At 44.5% G+C, this 26,003-nt stretch overlaps 1 protein-coding gene across 2 annotated transcripts in view; it reads right to left on the bottom strand.

Moving 5' to 3' along the window:
- LOC119393244 (diacylglycerol kinase beta) overlaps positions 1 to 26,003 on the bottom strand; it is a 405,235-nt gene that overhangs the window by 196,361 nt on the left and 182,871 nt on the right. For both annotated transcript variants that reach the window (XM_037660161.2, XM_037660163.2), the window contains exon 4: positions 8,136 to 8,162. The gene's annotated coding sequence lies outside the window, so the exon portion shown is untranslated. The remainder of the gene's footprint in view (positions 1 to 8,135; positions 8,163 to 26,003) is intronic.

Raw genomic sequence — 26,003 nt, 5'->3', positions numbered from 1 at the left:
CACGCGCTTTTCCCTGGACAACAAGCAGAAGAATAAGAATGACCAGCTCAGTGTACGTATTATTTGTGTGTGTGTGTGATCATTGTATATGTCAGAATCATCAGCCGACACCTGGAGTAGCAGGCTAGGTGATAAACCAGGCTAACATCTCCGGGAATTTCATTAAAAGTCATTGTCTCCCTCTCTTATAAAAATCTAACCGTCTGAGATAGCGACGCTGATACCGAAACAGCAGCTCAGCATTGCGCAGTTGTGCTGTCGAAAGCCGTTCTCTTCCAGATGACGGTGGTGGCCGGAAACTGCGTCGGCTCATTCGCGATGGCCTTCGTGCTGCACGCGTTCTTCGAGAGGCCGCTCAATCTGATGGCTACGCTGCTGGAGGAACGCTGCCTGCCGTGGCGGAGGTCAGTCGCCCGCGACGCACTGGCCGCCTCCGCGCAAGAGGACGGCGTCGTCATCCCCAAGAAAGTGACAACCGTCAGAGGCCGCAACGACCGCACCAAGCGTCTCTAAAGGACAACCACATGGAGTACCCCGCCGTACGCTCTGAGAAAAAATCGAGTATTTGGGGAGTATTTCTGCCACACAACTAAAAGTCATCTACCTCGCGTACTTTCCTTGCGTTATCACCGCGGTCACGAACACCGTGAGCGCTATCAGCGTGACATGGCATATATTCTCGATAGGAAAGTGGCGAGCATAGAGTTTCCTACAATACTTACTAGAGGGAACTCTGGCGCTAGTGTCTATGGGAGCTGCAACGCATGACGCTTCAGCCAGCATGGGAATGATGGGTAGTACACAAATTTGTCTAAACTTCGTTCTTTCGGCTTCGTTTGGCTCCGCGTCGGCTGCATCCGCTTTGTCGCAAAACAAAGTTCAACAAAAGTCAGCTGTTTTACTTCACCACTTTAACTTTTATAGTCTCACCAAATCAAACCTGGTCACGAAGTTGACAACGGTCTATTCTTTTATCCGAAACGAACGCCAAAACACAGCAATAAACAAAACCACAAGTACGTTTGAAGCCGCAAGCACGAAGACTAGGCAAATTTGTGTACTACCCATCATTCCCATGGTAGCTGAACGATCGCAGCGCCAGAGTCCCCTCTAGTTAATTTTAGGAAACTCTATGGTGGCGAGAGCCGGACTTCTAAAAAAGGAAACGCGAGCAAGCCAAATGACGGTTATAGTTGGGTGGCAGAACTACTGTCCACATACTCGTTTTTTTTTTTAAGTGTACATTCTAACAGTTTACACTCTTTGGGGAGTATTCTTACGCATAAACAATTGTCATCTATCGTGCGTGCCTTTACTTGCATTTTAACGCCACATGCAAGGTACTTTCAGGTTGCGAACGTGCGCTAACAGCATGACGTAGGATTCTTGATAAGAAATTTGTGGGTGTCGAGTTTTCAAGAAGGCAAACGCGACCGAGCCTGATGACGATTATTGTCGTGGAAAAGAGGATATTCTCTAAGGGGTGTAAACTCGTTTTAGAGTGTACAGCGACGTTGCACACAATCGTTTGCCTGCTGCGTCGCATGAACGTAGGTGAACGGGCGCCGCCATCATGCACTCCAAGCAAAAAAGGTGTCCGGTGGCTTTCCTTTGCTACACATGTGACTTTCCATTGTATAGCTCTTTTTAGATAGGCACGCTGACTCCCTTTAGGGGAGTCGTGGAATGTATGACTTCGAAAAGGCACGGTAACTCTCTTTCGGAGAGTCGTGCGTCCTACCACTCTCCTAAAGAGAGCCACGTGACTCTTTAAAGAGAGTTATACATGGGAGAGTCACATGTGTAACAAAGAAGAGTCAAAATACACCTTTTTTTCTTAGAGTGTGGCTCCAGTGCCACCAATTAGAGAGCCATTTTGCATGCTTGTCAGAAGCCTTCCAGTTTCACCTAAGCATCTATGCAGGCATTAAAAAAAAGAAAAAAAAGAACGTGTCAGCAGAACAACATACTTAAGATAAAATGAAGGAGCTGGCGCTCAAAGTAAAGCCTGTGTAACAAACGTGCCAGACAGAGCTACGCTGTGTAGTCAAGCAAGCGTCGTTGTCCTCTTATCCTGCCCCCTACTGAAGGAATTGAATTGGACTTTTATTTATTAAAAAATATGAAACTTAAAGCGGTCACAGAGCTTAGACCTGATTCGGGGCGCTTCTTCAGTCTTAGACATAAGGATTAAAGCATTAAAAATATGAAGGTAGCTATTGCAATTTCTTTCCGACAACAATTATGTTGTAGCCGTCGTCTTTCGATCGTTCACATCAATATATTATGTGCTACTTAAAAAAAAACCCATAAGCCCTTCGTGGCTCACAACACATACATTTATTTGCATATCAGTTCCTTGTTCAGTTAATAACGTTGAGATTTTGTGTGTTAGACGTGCTTTTTGTTATCTTTTTTACGTCTCCAGGCGTACTACTGCCATCAATGTGCGGACCTCTGATCCACTCTTGCTTGAACCGGATTTTGGTCTGCTCTGCACCCTGTAAACAAAAGTTAATGAATATTAAAATAAACGAGTTTTCCTTTTAAAAATAAAAATTTTGCTTTCTTCCTCGTACGCCGTATCATGTTTACAAGCACAGTTTTCTTCAGATAAAAGTTGTTTTCTATATATTAAGGGGTGAGAAGGGAAGGCAGAAACGTATACTCTGTGGATAGAATTATGCACCCACTTATAGAGGGTGGAACGAAAGGCTAGTACACAAAAGAGGGCACAGCATGTTGCTTTGGCGCCACCTGACGCTCGTGGAAGTATATAGCGAAGCCGCTGACAAAGCAAGAGCGTCCCAATTTTACCCCTTGGAGAAGCCATCCCGAAGCCCCTTCAAGCGGACTCCAAACGGCAATTCACGGTGTTCTGGCGCACTAATATACCACCACTTACGACGTCTGTTCCCGGACTTTAATAAAATTCGCTTCAAGGGCAACAATCACGGGCTTTGCACGAAGCCGTCGGGACGAAAAGTCTCATGAGGCACTTTTACGACAAGAAAAAACAGAGAAAGAAAAGCAAAGAGGGGTTAAGGAGGAATATGAGACGGACTAATGGTGTCAGAAGGTAAAGGAGGGCCTTGAAATGAGGAAACGTTCTTGAAACACAACTGGTTTCCAATGTCAGTAGCGAAATTATCGACCCTTGCATTGCAATATCGCTGAACGTCATAAAGCGTTATCGAAGCTTGTCAACATGCTTGACATGTTATAACTTATAAAGCACATTTTCGGTTAAGCAGCTACATAAATGACATAAGGCATCTTGTAGGACTAAGTCTCACCGCATTGTTGCAAAAAATGCTTGACAGCTGCCAATCCATTATATTAGAATCCAGTCTATTCATCATTTCTTATCAAGTGAGCAAGTAAAATTCCTGGACAAGCTGGTGGCTAGACGGCCTGCTTTCAAAACTAAAATAAATAAATAAATAAATAAATAAATAAATAAATAAATAAATAAATAAATAAATACAACGTCGCAGGTAGATGAAACGCCTATCGTGTGTTACGAATAATTATAATGTAACGTATAAAACACGCAAGCACGCACGCACGCATGCACGAAGGAGTTATTCATAATGATGCGTTAAAGCCTGTTGTCCTTAGGAATAACTGCAGCGCTTTACTGCTGTGTAGCGCACAGGCGGTACTTTGCCATGGAGCTTGAGCCACGGAGTTGAAGCCACGTTGCAAATGCAGTGCTGCCTTCAGAGTCTGTCGCTCTGAGAAGTTGCAACGACAATCACGCAAGGCGTGTTTTATGTCTTCCCGCGAATTACATGCGGAGAACACGGGGATCAACTTGTGCCCAGCAAGGAAAGTAACCCAAAGAGTACAATGACAGCAGCGAGCACAAATAATCATTAATCGTAAATCTGATTTACGGAATTAGCGCGTCGGTTACTTTTTTGAATCGCGGTATAGCCTCGCATAGTATTCGATGCTCTTGCACGTTCCACAATGTACTCCACAAATCGCGCCGCGTATGCGGCCTGATTATAGATCAACGAAAACGTCCGAAATGATTCGAATACATCAGGAGCGCGGCTTGCGCCAAGCGATAACACGCGTAACTCTTTTATAGAAGTTCAGGGAAAGATGGAATCTTGAAACGATGAAAAATGATAGGAAGACGGGATGTCGCTGGGGGCAACGTTTCGGAAAGTGGTCTTTTCTTCAAGGTTGCAACTGCCCTTAGCACTTGTATAGTCCCAAGGTATGCATTTCCAACCTTGAAGAAGACAAGATCGCTTGTCGAAACGTTGGCTCTAGCGACACCCCGTGTTCCTACGCTTTTTCGTATTTTATTGGGTCAAACTCGCAGTGAAAAAGCCGAAAAGTTGAAGCGACCTTAACGTTCCACTCAAGTGTCGTTAATGGCGCAAGCCCCTATAGCGTTTGGTGAACTCTTGTTTCACTTGAGTGAAAGAGGACCGCTTTGTAGCGGGTACGTGTCATCTTGAGGGAACACATCCAAAGAAAACAGTCTGCTCTTGCGATGAACTCGTTAAATTAACGTAAACATACTCGACGAGTTGAGCTGCGCTTCCCTCTGCGTGGAATCCGCAATCAACTCCAGTAGCGCCCTGTCGCGTTGGACGAAGCTGATCGCGGAGGCGACGCAGTGAGAAGCGCTTGATTGAGATGTGCTCCGCCAGGTGCCCCAGCGATTCCAGCTGTTCACACAAAAAAAATGTCTGCTCTTTCAATGAATTAATTCAATCATTTTCATTAATTACCCTCACAGTTCATTGGCCTTCATCTAAACCAAACCTATGCTCCGATGTATTGTGTATCTTATACACCTCTTAACTTGCACCATTACCTTCTTTTTGCATGAGTTTAATTTTTTTTATTGGCGTTTCGTAACATTAGAGCCAACGCTAAACTTCCGATTGGCTGGGGTCTAATCCCGGTGTTCCCTTTGAAAAACATAATGTCGCTAGGTGCTGGCGCCATAAAAAAAAGAAAAACAAAGTACGCGTGGCAATTCCAGTCAGCTAAGTACACAGAAATTCTCACCACAACACAAGAAGCGTTCGCGGAAAGCGCGGTCACACAAGTTTTTTTCTGGCGTTCTTTCTAGAATGGGAGCTAGATGCGCTCTCATTTCAACGCCCATTTATTACACATCAAGTTTTTGCAGCACATGCGACACGTGGCGTATCAGTGTTGCCCAAGCCGGCAAAGAGCATAAAGGGCCATATTTGTATGAAATACCCATAACTTTGAGCTAATAAGCGACGGTGTGGATGACTTTTTGTCCTTTCGCATGACACGTGCTGTTCGTCTGCCGTTATTTTGCATTAGGGAGAGATAAAACGAGGGTGCCTGAAACCCCCGCAAAAAATAATAAGTTGCACTTTGCTGTCTGCCATGGTAAGCTGCACATCAAATTATGCGATTGCATATATTTCACATCCTATAAGATTAAAAGCGCGACCCGGCAATTAAAGGTAATAAAATGAATAATAGAATAACGTAATAATTTCTCCAAAAGAATAATCTCGTTTTAGTCTTCTACCCTACAGATTACCGTATCAAATGTCACAGCAGCTCTAATTACTAAGCCTGAGTGGATTTAAACACAAAAAGATTAAACATGGCCTCTTTTAAGTCGCACTTCCATGCACCATGCTTTAAAAAAAAGCATAAAGCATAGAAGCATGACACGAAAGCTAAAAAGTTCCAACTGGAAGGCATAACGTTCTACTTCAAAAAAAAAAAAAAAAAAAAAGCATGGCACCGTGAGTGCGCAAGCTCATATTCAATATCATTTGAGTAAAAAGCCTTTGCTTAACTCAACTGGCACTGTCGAACGAAGTGCCTCTAATGTTTCTCTACGCCGCGTCTACAGCCTGATTCGCTTTGTTTGTGCTAATGCAGCGGTGAAACACGAGACGTCTGAAGAAACCCGAACTCTTAAGCCTGAAAAGATTAAACTGAACTGAAAGCTGCGTTAGAAGCTTGGATGCGCTGTATATGCGATGTCTTTAACAGTATCGATCGGTTTATAGTTAACACGGTAAATGCACCGTGTAAAGTGTATAAAGCAAGGCAGGAATATAATTAGTCGTTGACGAGTTCGTTGGTGAAAACGTGTACAATAAATCAGCAGAACCGGTATACTGCCAATCGAAAAGAAACAACTACTTTGAAATAGCGGCCACCGAATGAGACATGAAATAAAAGTTTTTTAAATAAGAAAATTTCCCGTGTTTGTTTCAAATACCATCGGCTGAGAAAACCCACGATAAACATTTTGTACGTACTGAGATTAACTTACTGAGAATTAAAGCAAGACAGCTGTGTTCTTGTGCCGTGACTTTCGCATGTTTTTATATTAACCCGCTCCTGCCCACTTTCTTCTTCATTTCGGTGTTCTCAACTGTTTTGTTGACATATAGTTTTACCTGCAGTAGTATTCATAGTTCTTATGGGTGTTGCTGCAACTATGGAGAACAAAATTTCGTAAATTGCTCGCATATAATAATCCACAAGAGATGACGGTAGAATAACTCGTCTCGCATCTTTCAGAAGAAAGAAAAATGACAAAGTCGCCTTGTCCGCTGCGTATAATTCAGGCGAAAGACTTTCGCCTGCAAGCAAATCCCTCCTCTGATGAGAATAAACAATGCTCCCATTTGCATGTCATACTCAGGCGCTGCCTAGTAACCGCTGAAACTCGTGGAAGAAAAAAAAAGATAGTACGGCGCGACGTTTGTTCGTTGAATGTATCACCGGAAGGACCCGGGTGATTTGCATTGTGATCCTACGCTGGGCTTCGTTGTCACAGGAGCTGAGGCAAAAGTATCTCTCGAAGAGGCCGCTTCCTGAACGTCTCTCGTATAATATTGCGAGAGGGTCCTCTAGAGGTCACCCTTCAGATGCGCTGAGACCACCGCAAACTTCAAGGGAAGCCTCATCTGATGCTACGTACAAGATGGTTTTCATTCCCATATCATGCGTGTGCAACGCACAAGTGATCTCGTCGGACAAGAGTGCGGTGCACGATGACTCCTACACAATTTATTAAGGCGAAAGCCTTAGATGACTCACCAAACGCGAAAATTGACCATCGGCGGCGTCGCCAATTTTCTTCACAACACGAGTTATGCCGGAAATCATCCTCACGTGATGACGCCGTCATGACGTCACATGGTGACGTCAACACATGACATCGTCCCTTGGTCAAAGGTGGGCCGATCACGGAGGCAGTGCAGACCCAGATGACGTGCAGAAAGCTTGCAATGCCTCTGATCCAGGAGGCCGTGCAAAACCACGTTTGGTAGCTTTCAGAGGGGGGCGAGGTAACAAAGTATTCGTCAAGTTTGAAGCTGGCTCTTCGGGGCCTCGTATAACTCGGCAGTACTCTCAACATATACAGATATTGTCACCTTGTTTGCCGACCTCTTCAATTATTGTTTTCGTTGTTAGCACCGCGTATATCGACATCATAGCCGAGGATAATGTAGTTGTTTGTGGTATACATAAACGCACAACCCGCTTCGCGTGCAGTCATAGGATCAATATATCGAAGGAGAAGGAAAAGATGATGGCTTTCGCCTTCGAGTCGTCTTAGGTGAATGCGTAAGGCACCCTGCGAGTTTTGCATTCTAATAAATGCACGTTTGATTATCCATCCGCAGTTACATTTGTCATCCGATCTTATATGGCAGCTTGACTAACGTATGGCAGCAGTGCTGCACCTCTCTGGAAGCAACCGGCCAACAATATGGACCTGCACTTTCTCGACGCTTCATCATGTGCTCCTCTAGTTCAATAACCCTCCTACCAGTAACCATTTATTTCCCAGCGTTATTGCTCAACTTAGAAGAATTAGTACGCGAGTTATATCCATTAGCTGTGCAGTTCATCATCTCGCAAATGAAACGCACCCAGTCTATAGAAATTTGGCCAACGACCTCAGGCAAACGCGTCTGTACCGCGCTCTCCTTGAGACGTTGATATATGCTCTCGTGTAAGAGCCGTACACAACGGTGTTGTCATAACGGTCCTACATTTTCTCTCCTATGCGATCGAAGGCGCACCTATTCCCTACAGTTCATATATTCTTATAGATGACAGCAAACGGGCAACCTCCAAGCAGAGACACTCACCCTATCGTTCCGGCTCACGGGCAGCACCTGCGAATGCAAGAAAAACAAAGCGAAAGGCGATTATGACAAGCTGGAAAGCTGCAGCAGACAGTCCGGTGGTTGCGTAACTCCCTAAAGGTCGCACACACCAAGGCACATAAAGCAACGGCTGCCCTGGTTTGGCGTTCGGCGGTAAACACCATTTGTCTCTTGCCAGGGACCAAAACGCAGGACATATATAGCTAAAATGTTATATCTGTCCATGTGTGTCAGATACGTCAATAAGATGGAACACTGGGCGTATAGCTTCATAGTGGCTACAGCGCGACAGACACAGACGAAAGGTTTACAAAGAAACGGACGCAACACGGCGCTGACTATCCACTGAAGTTTATTGGTCAAAGCCCGCACATATAACGCGTACAAACCCGACCAAACCCAGCCCTTGGCGAACACAACATATCATCAATAATTCAAAAAAGTAAAATGCGCAGCTAAAATGGGAAGAGCTGACAAAGCCATCATTTGGGTACAACTCGGATACTAGAAAACCAAGGATGAACGTTATATTGCGCACGCAAACAAAATTCACTGGCACGAGACAATACACGATGTTTATCCAAAACGATTCCTCGCTCAATGATTTCGCGCCAATGTACCTAATACAGGAGTTGAACTTCGACTAGAAAAAAAGAAAAATGTATTACAATGGGAGACTCTGCGGAAAAATATTTACTTATTCATGCGCGCGACAGCGTGGTAAAATAACACAGTCTTTTATTAGTAACGTACGCCATTTATGTGTTTATCAGAATGACATACAGATGCCACCATCAGCTTGCACAAAGAAAAACCTCATTGGTATTTCGCGGGCATCTGGAGTAACAAGAAAAGCACTAAAACTTAATAGATACAATGTTCAAAACTGTCTAATAGGACGTTTTGCAAATTGATCTACAACTTTCTAAACAGAATATTTTGTCCAGCTTCGCTGCGTCAAAAGTTGGTTCAATAATTTTGCCTATTTAAGCAATTAAACAGAACAGAAAAATAGTGCGACTTACTCTATGAAATAGTCAGCAACATACACTTGGTCGCGTCGTCATATATTTGCAAAAGACAGGAAGAAAAAAGAAAAGTGCCAAGTGGGAAGCCAGAGCTTGATTTATTCCCAGCCATTCGCCCATGCTTCCACAATGGCATTCAGTGTCGCTTCAACCACATGAACTTCAATCAATCAATCAATCAATCAATCAATCAATCAATCAATCAATCAATCAATCAATCAATCAATCAATCAATCAATCAATCAATCAATCAATCAATCAATCAATCAATCAATCAACAAGTCCGCCCACGAAGTGGCGCGCGCGTTAACTGACCGCCCCGCTCACCTTACGGGCGACGACTCGACAACCGACTTCGACAATGTACTTAATTTTTATCGATTAGAAACTACATAGGCCCTAGCAGACGCCATCAAATCTATGACGTCACGGCGATTGATGCGGGAATTTCAAGGTTGTTTCGCCACCCGCATTTTGTTTTTGAGCGTTCTCTCGCTTACCAATAGTATTCTCGCGGCAAGCGTGATGATTTTAGTATTATGAAAGAGCAGTTGCTAATACGAGAAAAATCGTTTTTTCCTTTCGGTGTCCCTTTGAAACGAAAAATGAAACATACAAGCTGCATTTAAGCCAAACGAGAACGAAACACTTTTGAGCATTAGGCGCAAGCTGCTTTCTGCGAAACTGCTTCGCCTTGCTTACAGCTTGAAGAAGAAAGAGACAAAAGACGATAAATGTTTCAGATAATCCCCGCTTCCTTAAAACAAGAAAATAGGACACGCTGACATGCGGCGATAAAATGATAATTGCGGCCGGCACAAGCTGCGAGCAGCGAAGCGGCGCATTCGTTATATACACTTGTTATACTTGCGCACAGAAAGAGAGAAAGAAAATAACGAAGCTTTTCCACCGCGAAGATTAAACGAAGCTCAGACGCAGGCCAGAAATGAAAGGGAACGGCAGCCGAAAGCTCTCGAGGCGTAATGTGTTTAACGCGAATGGAATATAAAAAAAATTGCTAACGATCTGAAAATAAATGAACGACCTTAGGAAGAAAAACAGAACTTGCTTCGCTTTCTTAATTTCCCGAGCGACCCATTTCTTTAACTCGCAGCTCATTGCACTCGGGCGAAAGCATTTAAGGCAAACACATTGCGCAGCCGCCTTTCAAAGATAATAAAGAAAGCAGAATTCGTCTTCATTCCGGACGCTTTTATCAGTGAAGCCATGCACTGGCTACTCTAGAAACTTCAAGTGTGACCCATAAATGAGTGCACGCAGCACAGGTTCATCACTCTGGCTTATCTGCTACCATTAAGTTAATTTTCTGCGAGTGGCGTTTGTCTCCCCCAAACTTAGACTTAGGTAGAAAGCCCGTCGTAGGACAAGGCGCGGTGGCTTATCGTGCGTGCGAAGCACGGCCAGTTAGCCTTTAAAAGCAGCACACACACACACACACACACACACACACACACACACACACACACACACACACACACACACACACACACACACACACACCACACACACACACACACACACACACACACACACACACACACACACACACACACACACAAAAGTCAGCCGGCGTTTTAGTGAGCATTAATGACAGCATTAGTAAGCATTGATATTAATGAGGATTAATGACAAGTTTGTTTGGCTGCTGTGCGCCCTTAGTAGGTATTTGCGTGCAGTCGTCCTTATGACTCGTTAGCGGCATGTAGAAGGCTGCATGAGACTGAATTTTGACTGCTGTATGCAGCGAGCGCTAAGAGATTGAGTCATTCAAATGTAGAGGAGCGATAATGCCAGAAAAGTTGCAGAGTAGCAAGTAAAAGAGACATATATGAGTCAATTTGGACGTGTATGTGAACTTGTTTTACCTGCCTGAACTTTGTGTCCTTCTTATTATTTTTTTATTGCTTGTTTCATATGCAAAGGGAGAAGAAGTAGCCGGTGCCACCATAAAAGCACCAACCTCTCCTATTCATCACTTCAATAAAAAAAAAGAACAGATAATTCAGGACAAGGAAATTACGCATCTCGAACAAATAAGGACGAAAAGAGACACATGAGAACGGGACCAGAGCTGTTTCGTATTCGTTTTCGCTAAAGAATTTCCTTATTATGAACAAAGTTGCCTTCTCCCAAGGTAATTCAGTGCAGTTTTGGCAAGCGTATTTTGCAACGTTAAGTTTCTCAGGCACCGGCTCAGTTAAGAAGCACATGTTAAAAGCAATGACAAGGGGCTTTGACAGTATGCGGTATTGAAATTGGAAAGAAAACAGATCTTGTTAGATACGCGAACGGCCAAATCTTTTCAGTTTTTATTAATTAGCCTCTACGACTCGTGCGTAAACGATTAATATTAATACCCGCATTCACTAAGAACCGGAAATCAGCAGTGCAGTGGTTTCTGGTGCGCACACCAATTAAAGAACCCTCGCAATATTGTCTCTGTCTATCAATATACTTCCCCAACTAATACCTTTTTCTGCGCGACCAGCTGCCGACCAGGCGTTGCTTTATCAAGTTTTCTCAACGTATTATCCCCGGTCGTATTCTCCGGTTCTCGCCGCAGCGCTAAGCAGCATCAGCTCCGGCCTTCCGTTGGACTCCTCTTATCAACAGCCCAGCCTCAGCTGGCGTGACTGCATAAACGACCGAGCCCGGCAAAACGCTTGAGGAGGTGGTAACAGCAGCGAGCGTTTTCTAGTCAGGCAGCTGGTTCCTTTGAGAATGAATCATACACGGTTTCTCGGGCACCATTCAATTGTATCCGGCAGGCAAGCGCGATCTTTCTCCTCATTTCCCGAAGGACGGCTGCACACCCTTCCGAATGAACACTCGATTAGCACCAACCGAGGGAAATAAGGGCGACTGGAAAAAACAAAACAAAAAAATACATCGTGCCTAGCAGCAAAAATTCAAACTTCGCTTCATTTGTGTTATTCGTATTACACACAAAATAAATGCCACGAAAAATCGATATCAGAAATCGCCAGAACGGTGATGCCGTTGTGGAGGACTGCTATTTGGATAACGATTCATTCGTCTTCGCTTCCCAAGGTTCTCTCTGCATCAGCGTGCGTACACGGAACAGTGAGCGTTCTCCGCTTTGTTCTCGCGTTCCCTGCACTATTGCGAGGACGCGCACGGAGACTCTTTATTCACGTCGCGATATTTTTGCCCCGCTAGTTGCGTAATGGGCCGTAGCCGTTCATTGCCTCTTTATTTCGGCTATAAAGAGGGAGTAATGAAAAAAAAAAAGATCACTGAGGCTTACAGCGACGCGGAATCGGTGTTGTTTCGAATCCACGGCTTCGAGAAAGCTGATACGCTCCCTCTCCAGTACCATGCAGGCGTTGCGAAGGCTTTAACACAGGCTTCAACAGTACGCGCTAGAACTTACAATGTTCCTCAAATTCAAGAGTGGCGAGAACCTAGAGTTTTACGGCCTTCAAATGTGATTTCTAAGAGCACAGGTGCCATCAATGGCATTTGTTTTCATTCTGCGTTATTACGGCGTATTGAGTTTGGCTCCTTCAACGGTGATGACGCTTTGGATTCTAACAGCGCTGCAACGATTTCATTGGAAAAAGTAAATCTCTTCTGAGAAGCGCATCACTGGGGGTGATGAGAACATCTGAGAGGAAGGCTGCTTTCAGAACACTTTCGTCTGAGCCAAGCAACTCCCCGAGAACACTAAAGCGCACTTTAAACATTATCGATCTTATCCTTACACCACGAAGGCTGAGAAGCGGAATTCACGAGCATTTTTGTTGTTAGGTGATCTTTTCCATTGGCAAGTTGCCGATAACATGTCAAGCAGCAGGACTGGCTGCAGTTTTCTTTTACGCACAATCCTTGCGTAAGAGCTATGGAGGATACTGACTCGGGTACCGCGTGCTTTATACACTTTTCTTGGGCATTAGTTCATCGCACCAAGAAGACCGTGCGTTAGCAATGGTGCGAACGATTGGCTTTCGAGAACGAACGAGGAGAAAAGTCACATACGAATGAATGCTAAGAAAATAAAAATTAATGTGGCCGCACAGCGTTGAGGTGGCGCTGCACGCGCACGGCGGCTGAACTATGCGATTGAGCGAATCACCTTTCACTGTCCGTTTGGAGCAACGCACAACGGAATGACTACCGCACAAATACATGCCTGGCGATTGAAATTTATATTCTGAAGAAACACCCTACGCAAACACGCTGCGCATTAAAAGGAAAGCGAGCGGGTCGGATGTGTCAAACTCGTTGCACACTTAAGAAAAACTAATAAATGTGATCTGTTCAAGCAAGAAAAGAAAGTGTTTACTTTGCACGTGTCCGAATTCGTCATAATATTGTACACCTCACTTGATGCGTACGCCGATAGCTGCGCCAATAATGACCGAGGTATAAAATTATTATGAGGCATGCAGCCACATACTCAATCAACAGTGGCTTACAAAATGAAGAAACGCATCTCTTTTTATGAAATCAGCGCGCTTGAGTAACCACCACTGACCTGCATCCTAGTGCTTAGTAATCCAATACCTTAGCCGCTAACTGCCGCGGCGGGTACGTAGAATAGGAAACACGAGGAAGACGTACAAGACCAGAGAAAAAGGGAGTGCAGTTTTCGTACGGAGGGCAATATGGAATGTGAAATACAAGACCGCGTCAGCCTATACATACAGATAAGTTGACTTTAATATGATTCGCATAATCAGACTCTTCCCACAACACGTGTACAAAGAAAAAAAAAACAAAACAGGGGCGACCGCAGTATGAAGCAAGCCAAATGATCGTCGTGTGTGCATTTCTTACGTTAACTTCAGTTAAGAGAGGCTCTATGCGTGTATGCACGTACATTCACACATAGCACATCTTAAAGGAGTCGTGAATCTCTTTTCCAAGTAATCATCGAATGGGCTCAGTATCAGAGTTTATTGCCTCACGAATCGATTGCCGCAAACATTTTTCCAATCCGTCAATAACGAGCGGAGTTACGGGGGTCTCTCTCTCTTCTCTCTTCTCCACGAGCGCGCTGGTGGAAGCTAAGCTGAGCGGAATGGTACGGGGAAAGGAAGTTACGTCAGCGCGCGTCGTGACCTTAAGCGCGCGTGATGAAACGCGATCGCTCTGTCCCGTTGTTATTTTTGTGCGCCAGTGTGGCTCACTGTGTAACGTTAGCAGACTATCGAGCGCTGCGCCGGCACGTGGCGGCACTCCGTGGCAAGAAGCGCATCTGATCCAAACGCCGCACTTGATTTATGTTGGCTATTGGCCAATAGCATGCTACCCGCTGTTCGACGTCAAGCAGCGGGCGCCGGCAACTCCGAAGCGAGTGAGGCCGGGCCTCTGTGTGAAAAGAGGGCGCCTGAGAAAATGGCAACTAGAAACTGGCCGCTAGTGAACTCTCCTTGTCGCGCACGACTGCGAGATTTGGCTATGTTCATAGCAGTGTGCTATTCGCAGGATGTGTTTTCTCACCAAGTCAGAGGGGTGCTTCGTGACCACTTTAATGTTGCACGAATGGGAATACATAGTGAAGACTGTAAAGGATAACAAGAAACCTCAAGAAGCTTTCGCGTATGTAGCAGAGATACGCGCTGATTAATGAGATGGCGTTTCCCAGCTGCTTTGACAGAGTTCGCAGAGGGCACTGGGGGCGCACCAAAGTTCAGCACTATGTCAGCGTACGTGACGTGCGAAGTTTTTTCAAAAAAAAAAGGGTCTCAAAGCCGGCACGATGAGGAAAATGGGCACGTAATAAAAGCGTGGACGAAAAGCTCATTAATCACAGCGACCACACATAGGAACAAGACAGCACTCGGCTTGATCGGCCTGTCTTTCTGTCTTTGCAACGTGCAATTTATTGCTTCTTTCCATTCTCGTTTTTTTTAGTTTCTGCGCTGAACCATGGCAAACGATCTTTTTTCTTTTTCATTTTCTATTGCCACTGTCCTGTTTTCTTTAGACATCCCACAGAACTAGCGACCTGTCTCAGAGACATATGTGGGGGAGGGATGGGGGTAACCTCTTAGCCGAATATGACAGGCGAAGAAAACGTAAGTGAAATGAATTGCTAGAGGAGCTTTCACACGTGATATATATATATATATATATATATATATATATATATATATATATATATATATATATATATATATATATATATATATATATATATATATATATATATATATATATATATAGGGTGCTGGAAATGTTAAAAGCCCGTGACCATTACCGGACGGCCTCTTGACATTTTGAGCACCTTCGCGCCATTAAGAAAAGGGGGGATGAAAATGTTAAATCGCGTCCGGAAATGGCGAATGAGCTGTCAGTTATGGGCACGATGTCGAATCATCTCGAACATGTACACCTAGGGTACATCATTTCATCATGCAAACCAGTGGTAAGCGATCACGCATCGACCAATACGTGAAACATCATAAAAACAACCTAAGGAAAGTATACTTCAATTACGCCGTTAATTATTACGCAAGACCATGTACCTTAATTATCAGAAGCCAAAGACGACGCCCCAAAAGTGTCCTGCAGGCCATCGACTACATTATAATTCTGCCCCTTTGGACTATGAAGCGGTTGAATATTACCTGCCCTTTGATGGTCCAAGAGAGAAGATACCATTCCATGATTTTAGCCCTATTGCCGTTTTTACAGCAGTATTACTAAAACAAGTGACAAGCAGTTGTATGACTGGCATTATTCGCTGCCAAAAAGCCCCCGATGGAATACTGCGCTGACCTACTATGCAGTGAAGGCGAGGCAAAGGCAAACTTCCTACAACCTTTGTCGTTATTAGGTTAGAAAATTTTTTTCTCGCTTAAAACAGAAACTACTCTTTTCAAACTTTCTGTATGTAATGCCAAGAAAACATACTACAGAAGGATGTATAAGTCATATTTTACTTGGACCGCTACATTGCGAAAATGAAGCCGGCATATGAGTAAAAATGCCATTTTTTCCAACTTTATGACACAATATTGTGACAATGTTTCTGCTTCATTCGCTCGGGCAGTATTTTTATCATTTATTATAGAAACCTATAAAGCCCGCGATGTGAATATATTACTCCCGAAAAAATATGTGCTTTTTCTAAAAAGAGCTAAACATGCAGCATTTTGCAAATATTAATATATATATATATATATATATATATCAACCTATGGCTGACACGTATATATTCTGAGCTTTTTACCAAAACTGATTTTATTATAACAAATGAATCGCTTTACGGCACGCCCCCCGCTTTCTTCGCATTAAAGGTTATCTTTCACTCCCTCTGAATCTATATAGTTGTGCGGTATTAAGCTCGAGGATGCGGAGCTGATTCCCGGCCACGGAGGATGTTTTTCGTTAGATGCTAAATGCAAGAAATACTAGCATTGCGGGGCACGTTAAAGAACCCCAGGTGTCAAAATTCGTACGGAGTTTCCCAGCACGGCTTGCCTCACAACTCCTTCGAGCTTTTGGCTCACAAAATCTCTCAATTATTTTTTTCCTTATGTGTTACTTATGCTCACTATATGCAATATATTGAGTCAGTATCTTCGTGCTATAAATCTTGGGCAAATTTACATGAAAGATGCGGGACAAAAGCTGGCTGGGTCACAGCCAAACCGGACTTTCTGGCGCGAGTTCCATTGCGTTGTAATGAGGACGCACCCTTTAATGCACAGGAAGTGTGTTCTTAATCTTACGAAATGTATTGACAAGGTACGAACACAGACACCCGTCACGCCAAGCATACGTGCGTTTAGTGTAGTGCTCGCGCAGTGCTGAAAACGCTAATGTCTAGTATAATATAAGTGTTGGGGTTTTACGGCCCAAAACCACGATATGATTATGAGGGAAGCCGTAGCGGAGGGCACCGGAAATTTTTTGACCATCTGGTGTTCTTTAGCGTGCACCGAAATCTAAGTAAACGGGCCTCTAGCATTCCGACTTCATCGAAATGCGACCTCTGCGGCCGGGATTTGATTCTGTGGACTTCCGCTCAGCAGTGGAGTACCATAACCACTAGACCATCGTGGCAGGTATGTCTTGTATAACATAATGATTTCGTTCGAACAATGTGGACAGTTGAAATCTTTCGTGATTAACTTGAAGTACACTGTAGAATTGCGCGCAAAAAAACTAAGAACTTGTTTTGTAAAACCGCATTAGATTTCGTACAGCATCTCCTTCTCCGCTCACCTCCTCTGGCCATCAAACGAGATAGTCCTACTCCTTGTTACGAAACAAATGCTTGAGCTGAGCTTTCTTTGAGCAGAAAGAGGGCCTATACATGCAATAACTGTAGCTGCGAGGAAGCAATCACCCATCTTCTCTGTGAATGTCCTCGCTTCAGTGCGCCAAGAAAAGAACTTTCAAGAGTGTTAGATGGACTTCACAACCGTCCATTGTCGGAGGAAAGGGTCTTAGGACACTGGCCGAGACCGTCCTCACCACAGAAGACTTTGAGAGCGTTGCAGTGTTTCTTGCGGACGACTGGCCTTAGAGACAGACTTTAAGCAGAGTCGTATATCGTATTCTCCTTTTTTCCCCTTTCTTCTTCGTCTTCTTGCTATTCTTTCTCTTTTTTAACATCTCTTCTTTACTATATTTAACTCCCCTTACCCCTTTTCCCAGCACAGGGTAGCCAGCCGGTCTGAGGACTGGCTAACCTCCCCATCCTTCCCGTCTTTCTCATCTTCCCCTCCTCCTCCTTCACAGCTGCCTTTTGCGAACGCGTATTCTTTCCATCTTGTAATAACAGAATCACCGATGTGCGACACATGCTTGGAAACTTTCGAACACCTGTCGTGCGCAATATATATATATATATATATATATATATATATATATATATATATATATATATATATATATATTGAAATAAAAATAAATGAAGTAGTTGCTGTCACCGTTGCTTGATGACGGCTACCCCTTTCCACATAGTTGTTATCCCTCGATACGTCGTCCAAGTGCCACGTCTCAGCTCGCGATGAAAGTTTCCATAACGGCGCCTTCCTTGATGCCATTAGTTTCTGTGCGCGTTGATGTTATCGCGCAAAGTACATTCCTCGATCAAGTCATCCGCCTAGACGAGCTGTGATGAGAAAGCATCGCCGAGCCGAGCACACTAGCCGAGCCGACGAGCAAACATTCGCGGAGTCGGCCGAAGGGATAATGAACGCGACAGGAGCCGTCTCTAATTGCGTCGCATATCCCTGGGGCTCACGCGAGAAAAACGAAAGTGTGCATATGCAGGAGCGGTGCGCCATCCACTATCAACGTCGTTACTCCGGGTTTGGTTATTCAGCTTCGCAAAACACGCGGCCCGCGAAGGTGCGTAACAAGAACATTGGTTTAGGCATTAGCATATCAGTAGGCAATGTAATGAAGAAGGATTGATCTTCTTGCTGCGACTATAAACAGTGCAGGGCCCTTATCAAACAACGCGCTAGACTAAGACGGCGTTCTAGGGCGAACAGTCACTGATAGAACAGTACAGAAGACCTCATGGAACAACTTCAAAGCGCCAAAAACAAGGACAGAAAAAAAAGATTGCCATACGAAAAAAAATAAAAGGCCCTGCGAGCACCTCATGCAACAGAGTGTTTAGAACCAGGTAAACAAGCTGCGAAGCGCAAGGTATCCAAATTCAGTGATTGCCTCCGCTGCCCAGAAGACTCTAAGATTGGCCAAGGTGGAAGGCCAAAGCAAGCAGGCGAATGAGTCGCTCAGAAAACGGCCCTCTGCCATTATTCCTGATTTTCACGGATTTTCGCATCGCTTGAAGAAAGTGACCGCCCAACACGACGTTGACGTCGTTTTTTCGGCAAAGAACAAAGTGCCATATGTCCTGCTTTCAAGAAGCGCCTTGGCACTAAACATCACGCAAAAAGCACTCGATGCAAGGCGAGACATGGCATGCAGTTTGTGCCATGTAAACAGGGGGCTGTGTACCGCATTCGTTTCGCGTGTGGGCGGTGCTATATTGGACAGTCGGGCCGGTGCTTAAATGTAAGGCTTAGAGAGCACCATAGCTCGCTTAAAGGCACGGTCTATTCGCACCTCGCGTTGCACTGCCGTGATCGCGGATGTGAACCCGGTTTCTCTGACACTTCTGTCATTTTCAGATACGAGAACAACAAGGGAGATTGTCGAAGCCTTTCTGATAAAAGAGAAACGCGACGCGTGTGTCAGCCAGCCTTCACTGAGTCTGCTGGAAAGTGAATGTAATCTATTGCAGAAATCTGGCGTCATACCAAGGTGACATTGTGGTGTTTTTTCTTGGGCTTTTGTGAGCCGTCTGCGCAAGTGTGCACGCATGTGCGCCATTTAACGTAGTTTACCTTTTTCACTCTTTTTTTTAATAAATTCACTTTCAAGTTAGCGCTCGTTGTGTCCAATCTTTTTCGTCTGTCCTTGTTTTTGGCGCTTTGAAGTTGTTCTATGAAGTCTTACAAACTCGCCCAAGCTTCCGTGCTCCTTCCGTGTAGAAGAGATTATAACGCTGAAGTAACTATACATTAATAAACATATAACTAAAGCATTCACAATAGAGATAATCGAAGAAGACACCTCTACACTATTTTGTCAACTCCTAAAAGCTAACCGTTGTGCTTTGTACCATGTCTTTCTGGAAGCTGCGTAGTTCACGATCTAGTTCAAAAGAAAAGGAAACGTTTGCCTGTACCTGTGGGGGACGACATTGCCTACAAGCGTTAGTACAAAGGGCCAAATTCACAAACATTTTCTTTCGCAAGGGATGTTTGCCATTGGTCGGATGTCTCCACTGATAATATATCCAGTGACACGATTGGCTGAAAATGTCTCATACGAACATTTATAGCGTAAGATAGTTTCGTGAATACGGGCAGAGCTTGTTGAGGATATTTGGTGCGATAGGTTCGTAAAATGTTCATCTCTCGAATGTTTATTAGCTCTCACTTAATATATGGTTTTAATGAAGCCACGAGCTTTCCATTGCACCTGAGAGCTTATAAAAATCGCTATGGTTCAAACGATCGTTTTGTTCAGCAACATCTCGAAACGCCATGACAGATTGAAGTTTCAACAATGCATTTCTTCAGAAAATATAATCTGCTACTCGTATATGCGCGCCTACATACCCTTTATAACGTGTACGCTGCAAGTGAGCCGAAATCACCGTTCGACAAAACTGTAGACGCTGAGGCAGCAGTTTATGAACAGATTAAATATTGCGTTCTTCGCTTCCCGCAGTTGAAAAACACTGTTCAAAGCGTTCGTGAAAGAAAAGCTAGCAACAAAGCTTCCCGGGCGCTTTCAAGAATGCATGTTTGTAGTATTTCTACTCAAATTACTGCCATTCTTTTGCAGCGCCATCAAAGAAGCCCCTTTCGTAAGAAGACTGCAAGAGTACGCCTCTCTCTCTCTGAATCTTCCTTTTAGCCGACGCCTTTTTTTCGGTCAGAAGTTATACAAATCATACACTCGAGCATTACGAATATGAGAGGAACTACAGAACACGGACTCCCACAAACTGTAGAAAAGCGAAATCTTTGCTGCCATTTTAATGGTGCAAAGTTTCAACAGTACATTCCAACACAATATATATATATATATATATATATATATATATATATATATATATATATATATATATATATATATATATATATATATAACCTGCACATGAGCGTCTACATATACTGCGAGCCACCGGATGTAGAACTGTCGCTGTACACACACACAAAAAAAGAACACGCACCGTTACCTACGAGCTTTCTGTCGCGCATTTTGCCTGTCGTTTTATAGTTAACTCTATTAAGGCGAAATCATTAGATCCCTCATCAAACGCGAAAGCTGAACGTCGGCGTCAGCACGAGTGATGCAAAAAATCATCATGTGAAGGCGTCACCCTACGACGTCACCAGGTTGCCATAGATCGCCAAAATTTATGACGTCATCGTAACGTCACTATGGTGTCACATAACGTGACGTCACATGACGGCGTCACAACATAACGTCGTCGATTGGTCAAACATGGGCACATTCCGGAGGCACTGCAAAAGAACGTGAAGTGCAGAATTCCAAGTCCGTGTATCTCGTACGAGAAGAAATAGAAGAGAGAAAAAATAAGTAAACTACACCAGCAAGAGAAAAAGCCAGCAACCTCATGAAGCGAAACACTAAGTGCTCAATAGTGCCGTTTTGGTAAACTTCAGTCTAACCGCAACGAACCGTCGGTCGAATAACCCGAGGGGTGATGTAGTGCAAAATAAAGGCGGAAACGGAGGTCGCAAAGGCAGAAAAGTATTTTTTAAAGAACAAAAGAACAGGGTACACGCGGAGCCGCGTTGTATATAAGGCCGCAACGCAAGGAAGGACCCCTAAAGGAGAAAGTTGAACGACCTAAGAAAGCTGAGGGCGTAATGGGACGATTCTGGTGCATCAGCATACAAGGGCGAAGGTCCCGCGAGAGAAGACATTGAAGAAGCTCTTCGACGGTACCTCGACACCTTAAGACGCTTCATCTCCGCTCACGCCGTTCCCGACGACTCCTTCGCAAATCGCAGTCTCTCCATTCCTATACCGAAGAAAGGCGAATGCTGAGACGCATGTGCGAGCACTCGAGTAAGGCACGGTGTCGGTATAGCGTTCATAGAACGATCTTAAAGAAGCAAACAGTTCGAGCGCGCGTACGCGTGTAACAAGAAAGGTGTGAAGCCGATCCCGCAAGGCCTGCTGCACCCTGTTGCCTAACCAACGAACGCAGCTTCTCGGCACATCGTTTCCATCCCACGATATCCTGAAGCCTCGCTTTTATACAAAGTCCCCACCGAATAGCGGGTCTCGGAGCACGGCGAACGCATTACCCGCGCCGCGCATATGATATGCAATCTTCTCTTTTTAGCGGCACACCGATGCGCTGGAACGAAGCAGTATGGAAAGTGCGGCCTCGGCTGCAGGGTCGGCTTCACTGCACGCCCAGCCGCACTACGAAAGCAGCGCAGGCTTGGTTGGCTTATTCTCCACACAGCGCGCACGCTTTCGTGACTTCGCGACGCCGCGACGGGATATAGGACGGGGAGGGACGGCTTTCGCTACAGTGCACAGTGTACGCGAGAAAACGCCCACGGCAAGAAAGGGTTCCTCTTCTCCGCCATCTTACCATTTCTTCTTCCTTTAACGATCCCCACTGCATACGCTTAGGTCGCGTTAAGATTTGAGTGATGAAGGGAGACGAGGACTCCAGTTTATAACACTGAGCGAGGAAAGCGCGCCATTCGAGGTAGGGGGCAAGTTTAAACTTTTTCATAGAATTGACAATAAACTACGAGGAATAGTGTAGAGGGAATAGGGTTGTCACCGAGAACGACTGACTTTGGCCCTGTATGTGTGTGTCATAAATCATCTCTCCGCACGACTTCATGACAAGTACTGCTCTCAGCGTGAAACTATACTAAAAGACAAATTTGTAAAAAGCATATATATATATATATATATATATATATATATATATATATATATATATATATATATATATATATATATATATATATATATATATATTGTGAGGCAACGTTTAGGACTCTCAAGACTCTCCTTCTTCTATATATATATATATATATATACAGTGAAGCAGACACGTATACGTAGCAATTTACTTGACGTTTCGGCCGGGGACCGGCCTTTATTAAAGATGACAGTAATGCATTGCGTTTGGTTTAAGTAGTGTCCATTTCTACTTCATCTGTTTTTTTTGTGCGCTGGAAGATGTGTCATAACGCTATTCAAGACTGAACTAGCTCAGTTGTCTACACTTAGGGAAAAGAGAGCGATACATTAGCGTTATGATTATTAACGGCTAGTAAATGTAGTAGTAATCGTCGACAGCAGAATTAAATGCAGCAGAACTTAAAATGGTGACGACAGAGCTGGGCACGTGATACAATTTCTGACCTGTTTTCAGAATGAATGAATGAATGAATGAATGAATGAATGAATGAATGAATGAATGAATGAATGAATGAATGAATGAATGAAAAAAACGGATCAGTGTGCAGATCAACTAGCATAGATTCTATCTGATGATGCTTTCCTGTTGAGGTCTTCATTGCGATATCAGTTAAAATGAAAGTAAAATGCAAATCACGACACACAATAACGCTAAAAATCCTGGCTAAATAAAGAAAGAAAACGAGTAGTATGAATTATGGAGACACCTTAGTGCGCAGAGTCCGCAAAATGTTATAAAACACTAGCATCAAAGTATAATTATCGGCACATAGCCTTTCAACTTGTCGAATGATATTGTCCCAAACGATACTTCATTTGTTCTGGCAGGGACCGAAGAACAAAAAGACAAACGTAAAAACGAACATGCAAAGAAAAAGTGACTTCAAAACCACAGCAGTGTAATGCAAACGTATAATCAGCCTGATTTACAACCTATCCATGCTGTCTGGCCGACTGCAAATATGCGCCGAAACCACGGAAGAAAATCTAGCGAAGTAGCTGGACGTGTCGGGATAAGTCCATAGTCGCTGCGCAATTTCGAGCAAAATTTCTCCTTGCGCAGGCAAGATACATTTTTTTTATTCTTCTTCTTCTTCTTCTTCTTTTTCTTCTTCTGGCACGAGCTCTCTTGATAAGGAATGCACAAATACGGTGACGAACGCAATAGAGGAGGACGGCAAGAAACAAGCAGAAAAGGAATCCACCACTCGAAATCATCACAGCACGAGTGCTTGACAAGCGAGCGAAGTTGGGTAGAGGACATTAGGTAATAACGACGCCGCCTGCAGACGGCTAGCATCCTCCCGTTACTCCGGTCTGGAATCTCATACCTGTTCCACGTTATCCTATACTTGCTCTCTCAAACTGCACCATTTTTTACCGAGGTATACGCCGATGCTCGTGATGAAAGTTTGATGCAGCACTACACGGCTTCAGTGCGGCCTAACGTCGGCCAGACGCGTCAGTGCCAGGATATGCGAGTCGATAGGCAAATAAAAAAAGATAGAAAAAAAATAGGGCACTCAAAGGATTGCGTTAGCGTTTGCTGCCACTGCGCATTCGTTATACGCTACTCTGTTGGGTATACGCACGTTTATTTCGAAAATAGTTTACGTAGCCAAGCAACAAAAACGCTACGAACTCCTCTAAAACTAATACGATATCTTCCGTTGCTCAAGTCCCGTTGGCAAATAAAAGGTCGCCTCAGCGGTGGCTGCACATACAGGGCTTTTGGTCCGCAAATGTCATATGTGAGAGGCCGGCAGCCTTTCCTTGGAGGGCACGTCATTTATATGGCACTCGCTCTTACAAAACACCTTTGCGAATACCGATCTAGATAAATCTCGCCGGGAAAGCGAGAGCTTGAGTTGGTACGAGGAGCTGCTGCACACGCAAATAAGTGATAAAGCGACAGTAAGACACAAACGTACAAGCTGCCCGGTATCTTTTCTCGCGTTTTCTTCTCACCTTCTTCTCCCCACTTCATGTTACCTTTCAAACCTGTGCCAACCTTAGCATAAGCCTTCGTCGCCTGGTCGATGGAAGTCGCAGACGTGCGGACGCCAGCACTGCACATTGGTTCAATGCTCGTATCTCCCTTTCTCTCATGTTATTTCATTCACTCACTCCCTTGCCTGCGACACTGGACCAAGCTTGTATCCAGCATGGAACATGGCGCCAGTTCCACCTCTTCTTGTCCTTACGATAACCACTTTCGGACAATATAGTTGAATGGGGCGGAGGCTAGCTTTTCTTTTTTTTTTAATTCGAATTAATCGTCATCCCAGTGAAGCCCACCCGCTACAAGAAGAGTCAACTAGAATCGTGCATAATATCTCAACCGTTACGTAGAAGAATATTTATTTCCATTTTATTCTCTTCATTTTCGGTCAGTAGTTAAACACTGCAGCGCAGAAGTTATCATTCGAATGAGCCACAATCATCGTCTTCTATACGAAACTTTCCGAATGTGTGCGTGTGTGCCTGCTGATGTGCTTGCGTGTGTGCGTGTGCGTGTTTCCATGTGTGTGCGTGTGTGTTCGCGTGTGTGTGCGTGCGTGCGTTGCGTTTGTGTGCGTGTGTGTTTGTGTGTATGCGCGCGCTTTCGTGGATCAAGCTATGCTCTAAGCCATCGCCCACAGGCTGCACGGAATTACGATTCCTCTGCCAACAGCTGCGTTGGCTGCGGTGCTCCGCCGGGTAAACACACCGCGCGGCGGGCTCGGTGCAAACCTCGTCTGTTTATTTACCGAAGGAGTGGCAGGAGGTGAAGACAACAAGAGCAGAAAGGTTTACGACCGCGCAGGGGCAAATTTAAACTCGTAAAAATGGCGGACGCGGCGGCAGTAATAAAGCACGAGGTCGTCCACGCTCGGGAGGAAACAAAATTAGGACAACGCAAGCTTAAATCAGAACACGCGGAAAGCGACGAAACGGGAGATAAATAACATACTCGTACTAACTAAATTATCCACCAGAAAGTTGGTGCTTGAAGCTACTGGCCCCGGTACAACCTGGTCGCAGAAGCCAGTAGGAAAAACTGTAATGACGCAAAGAAGACGGGGACGAAGCGAAGACACGAACAGACAGACACGGGCGCCCGTGTCTGTCTGTTCGTGTCTTCGCTTCGTCCCCGTCTTCTTTGCGTCATTACAGTTTTTCCTCAAGTTATGAACCAACTAGCTCAGCAACAAGCCCTGTTAAGCCAGTAGCATCATACATAACTATTATACGATCTTCATAAGTATCATCAGTTTTAACAGTCATACCACGCTCATTTTCTAAGCTCTACGACGAAGGAGCACCA

Source organism: Rhipicephalus sanguineus, chromosome 5 (assembly GCF_013339695.2).
Source record: "Rhipicephalus sanguineus isolate Rsan-2018 chromosome 5, BIME_Rsan_1.4, whole genome shotgun sequence".
NCBI lineage: Eukaryota > Metazoa > Arthropoda > Arachnida > Ixodida > Ixodidae > Rhipicephalus > Rhipicephalus sanguineus.
Note: the sequence above shows the minus strand (reverse complement) of the source record. Positions and strands in the feature narration are given on the sequence as shown.